This window comes from Euleptes europaea, chromosome 9 (genome assembly GCF_029931775.1).
Source record: "Euleptes europaea isolate rEulEur1 chromosome 9, rEulEur1.hap1, whole genome shotgun sequence".
Taxonomy (NCBI): Eukaryota; Metazoa; Chordata; class Lepidosauria; order Squamata; family Sphaerodactylidae; genus Euleptes; species Euleptes europaea.
The window spans coordinates 69,921,010-69,939,036 of record NC_079320.1 but is presented as its reverse complement, the minus strand read 5'-3'; the positions used below and the strand labels follow the sequence as shown (position 1 = coordinate 69,939,036).

Here is an 18,027-nt window from a genome sequence, read left to right as displayed (position 1 = left end):
AATTAGGAATTCATTGTTTTCCTCTTTGAGAGAGCTGGTGTGGTGGTTAAGAGCGGTGGTTTGGAGCAGTGGACTCTAATCTGGAGAACTGGGTTTGATTAGAGGATGCTAATCTAGTGAGCCGGGTTGGTTTCCCCACTCCTACACATGAAGCCAGATGGGTGACCTTAGGCTAGTCACAGCTCTCTTAGAGCTCTCTCAGTCCCACCTACCTCACAGGGTGTTGGAGGAGAGGAAGGGAAGGTGATTGTAAGCCTGTTTGATTCTTCCTTAAGTGGTAGACAAAGTCAGCATATAAAACCAACTCTTCTTTGATTTCTGAATGTTCCATATAGAACGGTATGCATGTAATCTGCCACCATCATCAGTTCCTTATGTTACCTACATCTTTCCCCTTCTTTATGTTATGGATTGTCACTGGCAACCAAGATCAAGTTAATTCATGGCATCGTATTCCCTATTACTATGTATGGGTGTGTAAGCTGGACAATAAAGAAAGCTGATAGGAAGAAAGTAGATTCCTTTGAAATGTGGTGTTGGAGGAGTGTTACGTATACCGTCGACTGCCAAAAAAAAAATCATTGGGTTATAGGTCAAATCAAGCCTGAACTGACCCTAGAAGCTAAAATTACTAAACTGAGGCTGTCGTACTTTGCTCACGTTATGAGAAGACAAGAGTCACTGGAAAAGACAATCATGCTAGGAAAAGAGGAAGACCCAACAAGAGATGGATTGACTCTATAAAGGAAGCCATGGCCCTCAATTTGCAAAATCTGAGCAAGGCTGTTAAGGATAGTATGTTTTGGAGGACACTGATTCATAGGTTGGCCATGAGTTGGAAGCGACTTAACGGCACTTAACACATACACATGTTATGGATAAACGTGTGTGCTGTGGGAAAGCAATCGTGATGTGATAATACATATGCTGCAATCATGTGACCAATGATCAATGTGCACGTTCACACCAGCAATGGATAGAGGAAGAAAAGAGGCAAATGCATATAAGGAGCAGAAATGAAATAAAACCTGAAGGTGCACATGCTCCATTCCAGAACTAATTCTTGGACATCCTCATAATCAAACTGCAAGTAAAGTGGGGCAGAACTCAGCACAGAGAATATCCAGAACAGACTGGGGGCAATCTGCTTGTCCCTACTCTGGTTACACCCAGGGATGATCCTTGTGAGTGATACGAAGTCTCTGAATTGGTGAGGGTTAGTAAAAATTCTAGGAAATTGGCTCTGTAGTTCACAGCACACATTCTAGTGCACAGAGACCTTATATCCTTTGCACTTTGGTCATCTCTCTAAGACTTCTCTTGGGCTCCAGTTAAGCTCAAACCCTCATTCTTCTAATACATGACAACAACAGATCTCAGGGACCTAGGCTGGAGAGAACACCCTCCTAAGGTTGCCAGTTCTGGGTTGGGAAATATCTAGAGATTTTGGGGGTGGAGCGTGAGTAGGGTGGAGTTTGGGGAGGGGTGGGACTTCAATGGAGTATAATGCCATAGAGTCCACCTTCCAAAGTGGCCATTTTCTCTGGGTGAACTGATCTCTGTTGCCTGGAGATCAGTTGTAATAGCAGGAGATCTCCAGCTACCACCTGTTGGGAACCATACACCCTCCAGGTCTTGATTAAAGCACAGCCTTAAATACTTGTCCCCATGACTCAGCCTGGACAAAAATCCAAGACTCCACCCCGCCCCCCGGTTCCTGATCTTTGGGTGTCTATGTCCCATTTTTGTCCCTTGGTTTCTCCCATATCCTGAGAGTGCACCTAATACATTTCCCCTTATTATCATGTAAAATGTACAAAGACATGATTAGTGCCTAAGTTACAATTCTACTATCTTTGTGCACATTATTAGTCTACTGGAAGGGTACCAGTGGGAAACACTGAATTTTGGCACGTGTCTGTGGAGAGGCAGGTGGGCAAGCTGTCAGCTAGCTGTTTACGGCACCCTGATTCAGTGCCTTCCACAGTTCCAGGCTACGTCCAACACTTTGATACATCATACAACAACCTGAAATCTCAGACGAGCTATCTGCCAACTTCAAACTGGCAGAGCAACATTTGCGCTGTTGAAATTTCTGGCACACTCTTAGAACACATGGGTGGGTGTGTGGAAAAACTGGAGAAAGAACCAGGCCACCTAGCTCCTGACACAGACTCAAATTTCCCATCAGGGAAATCATTCACACACACTCATTAACCCATAACTTATGTACATTAAAAAAAAATTCATTTCGAACAGTGATTACAGTCCCATACGAACGGTATACAGCTTTTCCTTGCTGTTTTCCTTCTGCACACAAACATGTAGTAAAAAATGCTGAACACAGATGTGATCTTTAGAGATCTAATATGTAAAGCTGTTAGATATTAATATTTCTCTACCTTTGATGTCTTATCAGCTACCTCAAACTGTCAGTGTTGGTGGGGGTTTTTTTGGGGTTTTTTTGCAAGCAGAAGGTTTTAAGCTGCAAGAAAGAAAACTATAAATAATTGATTCACAACAGTTGATTTCCTGCTTTATCCTGGCTTCTTCCATTCTACCTGTTTTTTATTTCACTTGTGGGATTTCCCCCCCAACATAGTTTCATTTTCATGTAAATATAGCTTTAGCCTGCATTTCTGAAAGCAACAGTATTTGTACATTTAGGTGTTCTAAATTGTTAAAACAGGAAGCTATTTTGTGTTGGAAAACTGGATGCATCCACTCTCAGCTGAGTTTGGAAAGCTTTTAAACTCTTGTTGTGTGGTTGTTGTTTTTTAAATGAAATCAAGGCATGTATATCTGAATTTCTACCCCATACATTGTCAGAAGCCTTATGGTACCATCCTAAGCAATTAACACTCTTCTAAGCCCAATGACTTCAATGGACTTTCAAAGGTATAGCTCTGCTTGTGGTTGTGCTGCTTGCAGAAGAAGCCTACTCTTTTCCTTGCCCCAAATAAGAAGTTAGAACTGTTGGTATTACGAGGGCTTTGTTATGCCCAAATCCTTGTTAAGTTAGCAGAGTGCACAAAGGCTATTGTGCGCAGAGAAGCTCATCCAAACCTCTGTGTGTGCCTGGAACAAAATTGCTCAGAGCCCTTTTTCATTCAACTAATATACTTCATTTATTGGAGGAAATCCATTTCTGGATAGGATAGAGAAAAGTGTAGTTTCCTAACTAATTAGGATGGAGGGAGATCCAGGACTTGTGTCCTTCCCTCATGGTGGCAAGATGGAGGATCAGACCTGCGTGTGAGAGGAGAGTGAAGAAGAGGCAGGCAGGCAGGAAGTTTCCCTAAAAATAGCACTCTGCATGTTAAAGGGATAGTTCAGAGCAGTAGAGGAAAGGATGTCCCTGTGTCTTGTCCCCGTTTCAGCCAGGATCAAATTTAACCTGGCTGGAGGAAAACTGTACGTATTACCTTGAACGAGAAGGGACGAAACTGTGTGCAAATCAATCCATGTAAACAGAAAATGCGGGAGATGTGGAGTTCCTGTTTAGCTTGCGACACCCCTACCCCCGGTGATTGGTCGTTTCCCAGGGCAGGGAAGGCCCTCATTAGTCAATTTGAAACAACCAATCACTGGGGGTGTGCCAAACTAAACAGGAACTCCACGTCTCCCGCATTTTCTGTTTACATGGATCGATTTGCACACAGTTTCATCCTGCTCGTTCAAGGTAATGTGTAGCCCCCCCCCCCAGCCCAGGTAAATTTGATCCTGGCTGAAATGGGGAATAGAGTGGATTAAGGGACCATGCGTTTTTGGCCCCTGTGTCTTGTCCCCTCTATCTGACTCACTAGTCAAGTCCTTCACTTCCAACAAGAACCTGCTTTTAATTCAGTACAATCCTAAACGGAGTTAACATTCTTCTAAGACGACTGACGTGCTTAGGAGGGTGTAACTGTTTAAGATTGCACTTTTAGTATCTTGCTACGCTGTACAGTTTTTAAAAATTCAGATCATAAAGAAGAAGAAAAAGAAAGGAATATCTTAAAGTAACAAAAAGAAATATTAAACGTGTGGGCATTACAGTAACTATAGTATGCATTAAAGCAAATGCATGAATCTTCCACAAACTAAAAAGAAAAATAAACGTAAGTGATTTTAATAATCATTCAGTGCTTAAGGTTGTATCTCTCCAAAACATAGTTCTTTTTGAAAAAGAATACAAAACCATAATTCTTAAGAAAAGCACAATATTCACATCTCTATTTTTAATTTACTAATGGTGCTTGCATGAAATGTACAAGCATATATCAAGACTATTTAGAGCAAGGGACTATCAATCATAAATGTCAAATGCTTATTTACAACCAGTAAATTGAGCTTTCTACAGACGTTATGATGGTGTATCTTTCACAAATGTAAGTTCATGAAGGGGCAGCTTCCATCCATGCATTGCCCTATGGCACTACACTGGAAAATGTTACAGTCCATATCAGTTTAGTTTTGAAAATCAGTTAATGAAACAAAATGATGACAAATCTTGTGTTTAGCAATCATTAGCTCAGTTGTGCTTACAACAACATTTATGGGACTAGTGCTTATTATTACAACTTGCAAAATGCTTCCAAAACAGGCAAGGGGAGGGAGCACTAACTCCCTTGTAAATTTCACATCTACAGTGAAAGGACTGCTCCCCTATGTACAGGTAAGATGAAAACTTCAGTTTCAGCGCTGCCATCTTCATCCTTTCAAGGAGGTCCTGGGTTCTCCAGACTCACTGTAGGCTTTTTTTTTTGCCATCAAGTCACAGCTGACTTATGGTGACCCCATAGGGTTTTCAAGGCAAGAGACGTTTGGAGGTGGTTTGCCATTGCTTGCCTCTGCCTAGTGACCCTGGTATTCCTTGGAGGTCTCCCATCCAAATGGTAGCCAGAGTTGAGGCTGAGAGGGTGTGACTGGCCCAAGGTCACCCAGCAAGTTTTCACGGTGTGAGTGGGGATTTGAACCTGGGTTTCCCAGGTCCTAGTCAGGAGGAGGAGGAGGAGGGGGAAGAGGAAGAGGAAGAAGAAGAGTTGGTTTTTATATGTCGACTTTCTCTACCACTTAAGGAAGAATCAAACTAGATTACAATCACCTTCCCTCTTCCCCCCACACACAATAGACACCCTGTGGGGTAGGTGAAACTGAAAGAGCTCTAAGAGAGCAGTGACTAGCCCAAGGTCACCCAGCTGGCTTCACGTATAGGAATGGGGAAACCAACCCAGTTCAACAGATTAGCATCCGCCGCTCATGTGGAAGAATGGGGAATCAAACCTGGTTCTCCAGATTAGAGGCCACTGATCCTAACCACCGCTCTTAACCACTATACCATGCTGGCTCTCTCACTGTAGGCATAGTCTACACTTACTCTTGTTAATTTTAGCATTACCTGTTGAAGCCTTTGCCCAGGGACTAGATATAGGGTACAATTATCTCTTAAACGGTAAATCATGGCTTGAGCAATCAGACATATTTTTGCATGTAAAATATGTTTGCTGAAATGCATGTTCAGCCTTCACTATCACGCACACCCATTTACTCTTTCAGATTTTTTTTAAAGCTATATGCACACAGAAGTCATTTGGAAAAGCAAGCAAGAATCTCTGAAATAACTCAACAGGCATTCTGTGGATAAGAGAACATTGAATGGAAATGTGAAAAACTCCATGAGAAATAAAGACAATTACATCTCTAGGTCTGATTAAACCTGGCCACCAGATTTATGCAGGAAGCATGTAGCAGTTTCTTAGTGAAAATATACATCACTAAAGGACCATCCTTGATAGTTGGTGACTTCTACCGTAATTTAACAGGAACTCAGACTTTTGCCTCAAATTTGCTATGACTTTAATGAGTAAAAAATATTGTCATCTCCACAAAACAGAAGAATGGGGGGGGGGCAGGGAACAGAAAGTCAATGGTTGGGGGGAAAATAAACTCTCAAAGAATATTTATGAGTTTTGTGTTAACATATTTATATCTATTATTATTTAGATGTTTTTCATGGAGCACGTTCACGCAAACATCAACACATACATAATATATTGCCATTCAATATTAGAAGATAACATAATTTCTGGATCTAGATCTTTCCATCATACCAGGGTTTTTTCCAACTTTGTGGTATCCATTTATCATTCTGCCTGGTCAGTTCGCTCTCAGCTAATGAAAGGGGCTGTCAAGGAGGTTTTATGTGAAAAGGACAGTAAAAGCAGTACCAAAAACTTGACTGAAATAGCAGTAAATCTTTTTAAAACTAAGTTCCTGATAATACAGATTCACACTGGAGTGATTTAGTATAGAGTCACCAGAGTGGTAATATAAACCCATAATTCATTGCAGTTGCTGAGTTAACGGTGCAAACCTAAACAGAGTTACTTCCTTGTAAGTCCACTGAAACCAATGGGTTTAGAAGGGCATGATCCTTCTTAGATTTCCAGTGCAAATTACTCTGGCAATAATATTTACCACACCGCTGTGCTCTTGCAGAAGAATTCTGCATGCTTGCCCATCCAATCCACTTTTGAAAGACACTATCTGATCCACTTGGCTTCTTGTGGCATTGCAAAACAATACAACAGAAGCATTATCTGGGGAAATCTTATACTACATAGGTCAAGGGTCCCCAACGTGCCTGTTGACACCTGGTGTCCGCCAAGTGTTTTTAGGAAATGGGCAGCACCAGGTAGGTCTTTTGCCCAGCAAGGCTTCTGATTGACTATTGGAGATGTGATTGGCGGTGCAGATTTTAAAAAATGTTCCTTTGGCAGCAGCCATTTTGTTGCTTTGCCCATCATGCCGTGTCAGAATGTCAGAATTCTGAATGTGCCCACTGGCTTAAAAAGGTTGGGGACCCCTGACATAGATAATGAACTGTTGTTGTATTCACAGAAGTTAACTTGTGTCCTTGATTAACAATGAACACACGAACACATGAAGCTGCCTTCTACTGAATCAGACCCTTAGTCCATCAGTCAGTATTGCCTACTCAGACCAGCAATGGCTCTCCAGGGTCTCAGGCAAAGGTCTTTCACATCACCTACTTGCCTAGTCCCTTTAACTGGAGATGCCAGGGATTGAATCTGGGACCTTCTGCATGCAAGGCAGATGCTCTACCACTGAGCCACAGCCCCTCCCAATGACTTTGGGCACCCTTCCACAGATTACAATGCCACACTTAGTCAAGTATTTCAGTACTGTACATGGTTTGGCCTCCGTATTCAGAATCTCAACTTGAGTTGACAACAGAGAAAAGGGTTAATATTCTATCCCTCCTCGGCTGTCTCATTCCTTTGAGTACCCAACTCTTTGCCACTTGAGCCTTGTATCATCTATTTAATATTCAAGTGGAGAAGTGTGCTGCTTTCAGACAGTACTTAACTTTTTCCCATCAAGCACATTTTTGACTGATTTCCAGTTTTCACATTCTAAAGGGATAGTCATTTCATTGTTAGGGATGAGTCCCTTTATAGTTTTTAATAGTTTAAAACCTCTTTGTTCCTGTGGATCTTGTACATTTGATTATATTGTATATGCATGTTTTATACATTTATTTATCAATGAAGAAATAATGTTTGAAAGTGCACACATTGTATGGGGAAATTTGGTGAGAAGAAATAGAAAATGGGGTGAAAACAAAAACCGCTCAAGGGAAACAAAACTGAAAACTGGAATTTTAAATCTTTGAATTAAGCTGTTATAGAATAGTTATTCTATTCTAGGATGATGCTGCAGTGCACAAAATGCTATAGGAGCTTAATAGACTATTAAACTATGCAATTCTTGATGCTTTTAACGCCGTTCATGTGCTCCATACGCATATACATCTATCACATTAAAAAGTAACGTAGACATTGATAAGTCTATGGTACAAAGAGAAATTTGAACACTGTACAGCACTATATAAATAAGAGTAACAACATTTTATTCATTATATAGATTTGTGGCACCTTGTTCTCTCAACAAGAAGACAAGTGTGTACATTATGCCAATCATTTAGGCTGAATTTTTTGTAAAGAAGAAGAAGAGTTGGTTTTTATACTCTGATTTTCTTTACCTTAAGGAGTCTCAAACCGGCTTACATTCATTGGAGCAAAATAAAATATTAAGAAGAATAAGAGTTGGTTTTTATATGCTGACTTTCTCTACCAGTTAAGGAAGAATCAAACCGGCTTGCAATCACCTCCCCTTCCTCTCCCCAAAACAGACACCTTGTAAGGTAGGTGAGCTGAGAGAGTTCAGAGAGAACTGTGACTAGCCCAAGGTCACCCCGAAAGCTTCATGTAGAGGGTGGGGAATGAAACTTGGTTCTCCAGATTAGAGTCTGCCGCTCATGTGGAGGAGTGGGGAATGAAACCCGGTTCTCCTGATTAGAGTCCACCACTCTTAACCACTACACCATGCTGATGAACATACTCCCAAAATCCTTCATTTTACAAATCTATTTACGTCATCACTGTTTGACACTCTGAAGGTTACATCTAAAGACAGTGGGTTGGATCCAGCCAACCTTCTCCTTCAGTCTCATCCAACTGTTCTCCTTACTATAGCCCCTATCCCATGTGGCTTTTGTCCATGCAGGTTACATGATCCCAAGGACATTTTTGGGGGGTAGTCAAAGGGGACCCTGTCTTCCCTGTCTCACCAGCAGAAATACAGGCCAGATCCAACATAGTGCCACTTTAGTGCACCCTACAGTCTACCCTATGCCTGGTGTAGTTATGTCTGTTCTGCTGGGTTAGGGACCATGAATTAGCACAGAATGTAAAAGGCCTGAATGAAAGCCACAGCAAGGCATGCAAGTACTCCAGTTAATTGTACAACTGTGCCACCTACTACCATTGCTTGCGCCCCGTTTCTGAGGCTGACCACCTCCCATGAAAACTGTGAGTCTTTCTGACAAGGTGGCACCTCTATAACAGATTTCTGAAAATAAACACCAGAAATGTAGCGCATGGAAAGAGAAAAACTGAGAAGTGATTGTGAGTTGCCCAACATTCTTTCTAGTCCTCTGCAGAAGTCACATTACATTCTGTTCATGCAGAGGGGCATCCTGCTAGCCACACCTTTTGGGAATGCAATTTGTGCAATCACGTATTGTGCATATTGGGCAGTGCATGGATTTTCCAAAACAGCAGTGCTTCTAGTCACAAAACTGTACTCATCTGGAAAATCCATGTGTTGCCCAATTGATACACCATTAGGGTTGCCAGCTCCAGGTTGGGAAATACCTGGAGATTTTGGGGGTAGAGCCTGAGGAGGGCGGCGTTTGGGGAGGGAAGGGGAGGGACTTCAGTGGGTATAATGCCATAGAGTCCACCTTCCAAAGTGACCATTTTCGCAAGCCACCACCTGGATGTTGGGAACCCTAACCAACAAAGAGGCTGTATTGATTCACAGAGGATACAGAAAAAAGTATTACATAACAATCCATGTATGTTGCCTGGAGATCAGTTGAAATAGCAGGAGATCTCCAGACACCACCTGGAGGTTGGCAACCCTATATACTATGGTGACAGTCACACCCCTGAAATCTGCAGCTGTTGGTCTCCTGCTCTGCATGAACTGAATGCTACAATATGTCTCTCTTTTGCTATAGCAGTTCTCCAAAGCTAAGTTTCTGTCTCCGGCCCATAGCTGCCACTTTGAAACATGTGCCATATATTCTACAAGTAGCAGCATATACTCCAAACAACCGCTGAGAATTTTTGAGCAACTTGTGTGCCTGCATCAATTTATAGAGCCTGTTAATAGGAAGCTGAAGAAGGTATTTTTGAAAAAGCATGTCAAATTCAAATCTCACGCTTCTCCTTGTGTGCTGCAAAGTGAAGTTACTTTGCATGGCATTCTGAAATATACTGCCTTATCAATTTTCTGCAGAATTTCTTTGCAGTAATAATTTGAATTCACTTTGCTCCAAAAGCCCCGAGGCAAGCATATTTTTCCAGGTTGGTAGTAAAAGTGAGTTTTTGTTACTGACACAAAGCAGCTGTCCTAGTTCTAGAGACATATGCAAGTTAACAGCTTTCCACCCCCGCCCCCCAAAACCACACTTTGGTCTTATATTGAGCTGCATCTTCAAATGAATTCGGGAAAGAAAACTCAAGAGGAAAGCCAAGTTTGAATTGAGAGACTTCATCTATGAAACATGTTACTGGCAAAATTTATTTACACTATGTAACCAATAAATTAGAGATCTATGTTCCAGACAGGTTCACCTCAAAACCCTACCTTGGTAGGCTATTTACAAGCATAAGCCATGCTTTGGGTAAAATTCTGAATATTACTTTCCCCATTGCCTTTCCTTACCTGCCAGAAATTGAACACAGCTCAATGTTGCAATCTTTTTTTTTTGGTATTGACAAGACAAGCATACTTCTCAATATCATTATTTATGCTGAAAAACAGAGATCATGATAAATCCATGCCTTCTGTCCATCTTATTTTTGGGTATCAGAAGGTCACTGATTTGTTTTGATGTTTGAGTATAAAATGCTTTCTGCATTAAAACAAATTTAAGCGGAATCATTTGCATAAAGCTTCATTATATTTTTTTAACAAATAATAAAGATCAGTAACATCTTCCTCAGCCAAGGATGAGGGTGGGGTACAAGATTGAAAAATAAATAAATAACATGAGGACAAACTCCAGCTGGTGGCTGGAGATCTCCTGCTATTACAACTGATCTCCAGCTGATAGAGATCAGTTCACCTGGAGAAAATGGCCGCTTTGGCAATTGAACCCTATGGCACTGAAGTCCCTCCTCTCTCCAAACCCCACCCTCCTCAGGCTCCACCCCCAAAATCTCCAGGTATTTCCCAACCCAGTGCTGGCAACCCTATGGCCATGGTTCAAATCCATTCCTATAAGGAATGCTTAACCTCACCCCCCACCCATCGCAGGTTGCGAAAGAGAAGCAGAGAAAGTAGATCCTGTGACAACAGAAAATGCAAGCAAGGCACTTCAGGAAATGGTCTAGATTGCATAACCAGGGGAGCACTGAAGCCAAAAACAGAGTTTGAACAGATGATAAGTAAAACCTCTCAACATCTACTAGGTAAAATCTATAAGCTCTTGGTGACATACGATACGGAAGATGAACAAGTGAAGTCATGCCAGATTAAATGGATGGAAAATCTGAATGAAATTATAACAATCGATGAATGAGAACAACTATTGTCGAAGGCTTTCACGGTCAGAGTTCATTGGTTCTTGTAGGTTATCCGGGCTGTGTAACCGTGGTCTTGGAATTTTCTTTCCTGGCGTTTCGCCAGCAACTGTGGCAGGCATCTTCCGAGTAGTAACACTGTCCTTCAGTGTTACTACTCGGAAGATGCCTGCCACATTTGCTGGCGAAACGTCAGGAAAGAAAATTTCAAGACCACGGTTACACAGCCCGGATAACCTACAAGAACGAATGGGAACAACTATTTCGCAGAAATCTCAAGTTCACTCTATGCCAAGGGATTCATGAAAACTGGTTGAAAATGTTACATAGATGGTACCTGACGCCGAGTGATATTCAAAACATGAATAGCTCGACATCTGGTCTATGTTGGAAATGTTGCAAAGCCAGGGGCACTTTTTATCATTGCTGGTGGACTTGTAAATCAGTCCAGAAATTCTGGAAGAAAATACACAAGAACATAGAAGGCATTCTCGGTTACAAAATTATATATGACCCTAAACTATACCTACTGAATAAAACTCCAGACAGCATCGACAAGGACCAACAAGACATGTTAAAATACTTAGTTACAGCCGCAAGGATAGTTCTAGCATCGCTATGGAAAACTAATAGAATTCCACAAATCGAGACTTGGATTGATAAAGCATACAAATATATCACAATGGCACAATTAACTGAAACACTACAGAAAGAAACTCAAAAACAAAATAGAGATAAATGGAAATCCTTCTACGAATATATTAAAACCAAAAAATGATAACAAAACCTTATAAAACACAGCAGATTCATAATGGAGATCGAATATAACCTACCAACAAGTTAATGTATTATTACAACCTATCAGGGGGCGGTATTAGATATACCAGCGTTGTATAATATTAATACACGTATTTATCTCTCTTTCTATATATATATCTTTTCTTTTTTTAATTTTATTCCCCTGCCCCTTTTTCCTTCTGTATCCCATTTTCTATTAAAAACCAATAAAAATATTTATTAAAAAAATTAAAAAAAGGAAATGGTCAACCAGTTATAATTTGTTTCTCAAAATGGCTCTCCATAAAAGCTAGTTGCCGAACAGGGTTTTGTGGTCTCCAGCTTTCTTGTTTTCTGCTGCAGTCATGGGCCATATTAGGTTTGTTTGTTTCACTGATGAATTGTATACTGCTTTTTTTTGAAAATGCTAATACCACAGGCACCAGTCTCAAACAGGTCCTCTGGCGAGGAGGCACAGAAATTTTCTAAATAAATAAATTAAATAAATATCACCAAGGTTTTCCATTTTTAAAAAAATACACTGTGGCTCGCAGAAATCTTACTTTTCAGCCCAAGCCTTTTGGATTTGTATGTGGCCCTGTCTGGTTCTGCAAACAGCCTCATCTTCCTGTCCCACAAAGCAATGACTTCAGCAACCCTAGATAAAATACAACCTGTGGTGGGGACCTACATTTTTGGGACCCTGAAACTTGAATTGATATGGGGGGCCCTTCGCAACCAGCAACATTTTGAGGCCATATGAAATGGGTATTAGAGCATATTCTAAGGTCAATATTAAGTACTTCAACCCATTGGCTTATGATTCTATCACTAAAATAGCCTTATTTTAGTAACAAACACTTTAAAAACTCCATTGATTTTGTTAAAAAATTCACTCATTAAAAACAAAAAAGTTGCTTCAGGGCCCCTCTGGGATTAGGGGCCCTGAAGCTTAAGCTTCATTAGTTTCATAGTAGATCTGCCACTGAACACAACGCTCAAAATATAAATATTAAAGGCCGCTTATTTGGAAGGTTATCTATCAAAATGCAAATTTCCTCAACATTGGTGCAAACAGTAAGGCAGAATGCCACAAATATTTTCGGGACTACTGGAGGCTGCCATCTGTTTAGGCTGGAAGAGAGAACTCGAAGCCCATTGTGAACTGCGGTGCTGAGTAGAATACATGCACAGGTCAGCTCCTCCTCTAAAGGGGCTGCTAGCCTCTCAAGGTATGTTCAAATAAGAAAGAGCATGGTCCATTTGCAGCAAGCGCAGTACTGCCCCAGCTCTGGGGTCCCCAATCTTTTTGAGTCGGCGGGCACATTTGGAATTCTGACACAGCATGGTCAAAATGGCTGCTGCAGGAGGCGGAGCCAGACACAAAATGATTGCCACAGCTTAACTTCAATAATACAGTGTAGATCCTTGTGCTGTGGTGGCAGCAACATCAGATCTCCAAATTTCAATCAGAAGCCCTGCTGGGCAAAAAGCCCTACCTGGACCCACCCAATAAAAATACTTGGCAGATACCAGAAAAGGTGTCAGCAGGAGCCATGGAGCCCAGGGGGCGCCATATTGGGGACCCCCTGCCTTAGTTGCACAGCAAGTTCCAACTCTAATTAGGAATGATCTGCCTAGGGTTGCCAGGTCCCTCTTCGCCATCGGCGGGAGGTTTTTGGGGCGGAGCCTGAGGAGGATGGGGTTTGGGGAAGGGAGGGACTTCAATGCCATAGAATCCAATTGCCATAGTGGCCATTTTCTCCAGGGGAACTGATCTCTATTGGCTGCAGATCAGTTGTAACAGCAGGAGATCTCCAGCTAGTACCTGGAGGTTGGCAACCCTAGATCTGCTGCACAACAACACCACACACACAAACACTACAGTGCTGCCAGGGAAATTCACACCATGACTAGTCATGATGCTTACCTGCAATACAATCACTTCTGTGTACTTTTGAGTGACATTGCAGATTGTTAACAAATCTGATCAAAATCAATAGTGACTGTATGCGAGGCACAATAATGAGTAAAAGGTATGCAATGTTTTGTCATTAAAACATTTACACGTGCACAAATATTTGCTTAAGAAAAACCATATATTTTTAACGTTTTATTTTGCTCTGATGGCTTTTTATTGTTCCCCATATTGAATTTCAGGATAGTTGAGTTCTATACAAAAAGTACTTTCATGCAAAATGCGATGTTTTGAAGAAAACAGAAATATGTAAAGTATGAAAACACGTTAACTGTAATACATGCAGTCATATGGATTTCCATCACACCGTTTTTGAAAAAATAATTAGGCCAATATTTTTTGCCCAAGAAAATATGTCATCCCATGCTCAGTGGGACATAACCTTGGCCTTTAGCTTGTAAAAAATCACTAAGTTACTTTCCTAATAAACAATGCAATATTAATAAGCACAGTCGGGGTTCAGGTTTCTGAACACTCACAGCAGGTATTGAAATTGTTGCTCGATTTAGGTTAGAAATTCACTATTCTTCGTAAATGGACATTGCTGATTTCAAGTCACAGAAGGACAAATAGATGCAGATTATAATTAGAAAGATGGAAACACAAAATAGAAAACAGAACACATCATAGCTTTGTATATTGCTTCTGTGGTGAAATATTTCTAGACTGTGAGTTGCCTGATCTCCACATAAACAACAGACCTGTCCATATCTTCTGAAAATATTTTAGATTTTGTTTTTCAGAGGGGGAAAAAGTGCATTGTGTATTTGTATATTCAAGACAGCGGTTTTAACCAAATATTCAAACCTTAGTTGCATCCTTCGTTTCACATTATTCTTTCATTAGAGGTTTATTTCACTGCCCTCCCTCCAATTAAAGAGAAACTCCATGAAAATATCTTCCATTATCCCCAGGTTGTCACATCTCAACCACCACTTTGGAATCTTCTAGTGCTCGAAAGGTGCAGTGAAACAACTGCCTACTTGCATATTTGGGTCAGTGCAGAAGAGGATAATGGGCCGGAGGCAGCCTGGAACAGATTTCCCTGGGTTGCCTTGGCCTCCTTCATTTGCTTCAGGGCTTCTGGCACACCGCTGGGATGATCTCAGCACACTAGATGCTTTACAGAAGACTTGAGACTGTTTTTTTCCTCCCTGTTGTTCTGTATATAAATACAAAATTCCAAATGTGCACTTCCTGATAAATAAAGCCTTGTCAATTTCATTTCAGGTTCCTCTACTTGGAGCTGTGCTCTTCCAAACCAATACAGTAAAACTGTTCATCCAGCACACTGAAGATGAATCTGACCAAGGCTTTCTTCACTACCACAAGCTTCGGTCAGTTTCAACTTCAATAGAGTGGGTAAGTGCTCTGTGTGTATTAATATGGAGCCGCAGAGCCAAGTAGACTGACATGAATTTGACTGGGGCTTTCTTGAATCCTTTGGGATATACAGAGCCAGAAAAAGAGGAAAGGCTCCTGGCTGTGGAGAGTCATTCATAATATGCAGGTTTTATTATTCCCTTTTAGATAACTCAACAGGATTATGTCAATCACTGAATAATGGAAATAGTGGGTTGACCCACAGATCCCCTGTAATGTGAAAAGTGTCTTCAGCTCTCTTGAAGATAGATTTACACCTCATGCTAGAAAACTGCTTAAGGAAGCTAAAGTAAATCAAAAACATCCTTCTGCATCTGCTAGTGGTTGGTTCAACATTTTGCACGCAAGACTCCTACATTAATCATTTGCATTAATAATTTAATAACTAGTAACAATTTAATAACGATAATATAATTATAATTATTAATACTGATTAAACCAGAGCAGCATCCAAAAGGCTAGGGTGGAACATCTCTCCTTGAGAGGCTAGTCTTCTATTTGCTGTGAGTTTTTTTTGATATGAGAATATTTTGTCCTCATCTTCTTTCCCGTCTGAAGTGAAAAGGCCAGTTAATTATCAACTAATTCCACCACATTAAAGATAGTACTGTCAAGCATATAGAAAGGCAAGCCCTGCTGAGAAAAACCCAACATGGCTTCTGTAAAGGTAGGTCCTGTCTCACTAACTTTTTAAAGTTTTTTGAAAGTTTCAATAAGCATGTGGACATTATGTATTTGGATTTCCAAAAGGCTTTTGACAAAGTCCCCCACCAAAGACTGCTAAGCAAACTTCATAGTCATGGGATAAGAGGACAAGTCCTCTTATAGATTGAGAGCTGGGCGAAAAATAGGAAGCAGAGAGTAGGAATCAATGGTCAGTTCTCACAGTGGAGGGATGTAAGCAGTGGGGTCCCTCAAGGATCTGTGTTGGAACCGATGCTTTTCAACCTGTTCATCAATGACCTAGAGTTGGGGGTGAACAGCAAGGTGGCCAAATTTGCAGATGACACCAAATTATTTAGGGTGATTAAAACACAATCGGACTGTGAAGAGCTCTAAAAGAAGCTCTACAAACAGGAGGAATGAGCAATAAAATGGCAAATGAGATTCAGTGTGAGCAAGTATAAACTGATGCATATTAGGGCAAAAAAATTCCAACTTCACATATAGACTGACAGGATCTGTGCTGGCAGTGACAGACCAAGAAAGGGATCTTGGGGTGGTAGTGGATAGCTTGATGAAGACATCAACCCAGTGTGCAGCTGCTGCCAAAAAGGCAAATTCCATGCTGGCCATGCTTAGACAAAGAATAGAGAGTAAAACTGCTGCTATCATATTGCCCTTATACAAATCTATGGTGAGACCACATTTGAAATACTGTGTATAGTTCAACACATCTAAAAAAGGATATTGCACAGCTTGAGAAGGTGCAGAAAAGAGCAACTAAAATGATCAGGGGACTAGAGCAATGGCCCTATGAGGAGAAATTAAAACACATAGGGCTGTTTAGCTTGGAAAGAAGGGGAGACATGATAGAGGCCTATAAAATTATGCATGGTATAGAGAGAGTGGACAGGGAGAAGCTTTTCTCCTTCTCTCATAATACTAGAACACAGGGTCACCTGCTGAAGCTGAAAGGTGACAGATTCAAAACTAACAAAAGGAAATATTTCTTCACAAAACGCATAGTTAAATTGTGGAACTCCCTGCCCCAGGATGTGGTGATGGCTGCCAGCTTGGAGGGCTTTAAGAGGGGAGTGGACATGGTTCATGGAACAGGGCTATTCATGACTACTAGTAAAAATGGCTACTAATCATGATGGGTACCTATTCTCTCCAGGATCAGAGGAGCATACTTATTATATTAGGTGCTTTGGAACACAGAAAGGATAATGCTGCTTCAGTCGTCTTGTTTGTGGGCTTCCTAGAGGCACCTGGTTGACCACTGTGTGAACAGGCTGCTGGACTTGATGGACCTTGGTCTGATCCAGCATGGCTTTTCTTATGTTCTTATATGTAGGCCAGTAGTTTAAAAATCAGTTACTTTAATAAATCTACACCTTTAGGGTGGCGCATCAACCAGGAATCCAAATAAGATATCCAAATTAATCAATAGGGATAAGAAGGGAAACTAATTCAGAATAAGGACATTTTTATTCAATCACCACCAACAGGGTTGCCAGCTCCCAGATGGCAAATTCCTGGAGATTTTGGAGGTGGAGCCTGAGGAAGGCGGGGTTTGAGGAGAGGAGGGACTTCAGTGGGCATAATATCATAGAGTCCACCTTCTAAAGTGGCCATTTTCTCCAGCCACCACCTGGAGATTGGTAACCCTCATCGCCAAAGAGGCTAATTCACAGAGATTACAGGAAAAAGTATTACATAACAATCCATATATTTGCCTGATTTTGCAATAAAGTTTCCAGCCAATTGCTATTGTAGGATTCAGGCAAACAGCTAAAAGTTTCACAGCTGGTCTTCAATGATCCATTTGAAAAATGTTGGATGTGAAGCGTTTGGTTCTCCAGAGGTGAGAGCAACTATACCTGAACTCTTTCTAACCACACCACATAAACCGAGAGCATTCCTCAGTATTCAGAGATCACGAAGCCAGCTGGGTGACCTTGGGCAAGTTACAGTTCTGTTAGAGCTCTCTCAGACACACCTACCTCACAGGGTGTCTGTTGTGGGGAGGGGAAGGTAAGGTGATTGTAAGCCGGTTTGAGTCTC

The 18,027-nt window shown here is 41.2% G+C and overlaps 1 protein-coding gene and 1 non-coding gene across 2 annotated transcripts in view; both read right to left on the bottom strand.

Annotated features, from left to right (window-relative positions):
* KCTD8 (potassium channel tetramerization domain containing 8) overlaps positions 1-18,027 on the bottom strand; it is an 87,673-nt gene that overhangs the window by 31,884 nt on the left and 37,762 nt on the right. The gene's annotated exons all lie outside the window — the stretch shown is intronic.
* On the bottom strand, positions 7,053-7,124 carry TRNAA-UGC (transfer RNA alanine (anticodon UGC)). The gene has a single exon. It is a non-coding gene; the product is annotated as a tRNA-Ala (tRNA).